Here is a 1,850-nt window from a genome sequence, read left to right as displayed (position 1 = left end):
GGAAGAATGTACCTAGTTAGGATGGTGATCAACAGACTCTTCAGATGCTAATGTCCCCCTCCCCACAGTTCCCCCACCAAACTCTACAGTGGAGGCTTTGAAAGTACTTTAACAAATTAGATGCCCTGGGTGTCACCAAAGCTCCATGGTCTAGTCCAAGAGGTATTACATTTATACATCCTGTTATGAATGGGGCAAAAGTTGTTTCCTTTTGCCCTGATATATTCTAAGCAAAAAAATAATTGGTGTGCTACCACTGGATTCAAAAGGAATATACTCTTCAACAAAAAGAAAAAATAAACTATAAAAATAAGTGCTTTAATAAGACAGATTATGTATGTTTATATCGTCTTTGAGAAAGTTTCCATTAAGGAAAAGCTATAGCGATGCATTTAACAATGAAGAGGTTGTTAGAGATTTCCTTCCCACAAAATGGCACAGAGCGGGCAGAGACAAGGACGCTCATACAGTATTCCCATCCTTCCCTATCCAGCCCCAGCTCTAGCACGTGGTTTGCTCTGGCCAGTGAGCCAAGAGCAGACGTATTGTTTCTGAGCTGAAGCAATGAAAAGCCCATGAGCGGTCCGCCAGTCTCTCTCTTCCCTAGCTACTGAAGGACTTGGCCTTAGGTTCTAGATGCTAAGATCCTTCAAGTCTGTGTGGAGGAGAGTCCCCACACCGACTAACAATAGATAGGAACAGCAAAGGATGAAGCAAACCTCTGTTGTGTGAAGCCACTGAGATTTGGGGATGAATGTGTTGCTATGGGGGATAATTTTGCTGATCCCAACACAACAAAAGCGTACAGATATTCAATACCTGAAGTATGATCAACCACATGGGAGAGTGTAACAGATGCACATCAGAGTCTTCAGAAGTTAAAGAGAGGAGAGATACAAAGGGGGCCTGTTTATATTAATACTTAAGCACAGAAGAAAGAAAAGAGGCCAAGAGAGAAGGTGGGAGGACAAGAAGCATGTGATACACAGACTTTCAACCCAGACTACCAAGATGAGGCCATCAGAAGACATGGCTGGATACACACACCTCAGTCCCCAGCCCTGACAACCTGAGTGCAAGAAGTGGGGAGCTAAGATTCCAAATGATTCTTTCTGACATGCCATCTCTGCACATCACCCCAAAAGCACCATATAAGACTTATCTTTGGGGCTGACAGCACCATCTCAGACATACCTGTACTCATGAAGTTGCTCCAGACATGAAAAACATGGAGCAATTATTAATCTAGGCAAAATTCTTACTAAAAGAGAACAGAAATAAATGCTCGATCCAAGAATAGAAAGAACAAAAGCACCATCAGATATGTGCTTCATTCATTCCTACCAGGGTGCCCACAGAGCTAAACCCATAAATCCTATTACCACCAGACTGACCCACACTCACAGATGGATGAATCCAACATTAGTTTTCCCTGTTGCTATTTTAAAGTCCATCTTAACTAATTTATAAAATTCTATAATCTAGTTAATGTCAGAGAACATGACCTTCAAAATACCCTTTTGTCCTACAATCATCCTGAGTCCCTCTACAAAATATTTGAAAATGGAGTTGAGTCTCTAACAGAATATTCTAGCTTAATAAAATCTCTCTAAACACCGACAAATGCTTGCTTGCCTACTGATCCGTTTTATCTCTGATAGGATGAATAGATGTTACAGCCGTGCAATTAAAAATAATAATAATAAATCCCTTTACTGATATACACAAATGTCCCGGCTGAGAATATAAAGAGGGACGACAGTTGGGGTTGTACCTCCCTGAGTCACACACACATTTATTATCTCCAGGAAAACAGCTTACCTTTCCAGCTGTCTGCTTCTGTATTAATA

This window comes from Propithecus coquereli, unplaced genomic scaffold (genome assembly GCF_000956105.1).
Source record: "Propithecus coquereli isolate 6110/MARCELLA unplaced genomic scaffold, Pcoq_1.0 Scaffold526, whole genome shotgun sequence".
NCBI classification, from domain to species: Eukaryota; Metazoa; Chordata; class Mammalia; order Primates; family Indriidae; genus Propithecus; species Propithecus coquereli.
The sequence above is the reverse complement of the archived record's forward strand: the minus strand, read 5'-3'. Positions refer to the sequence as shown.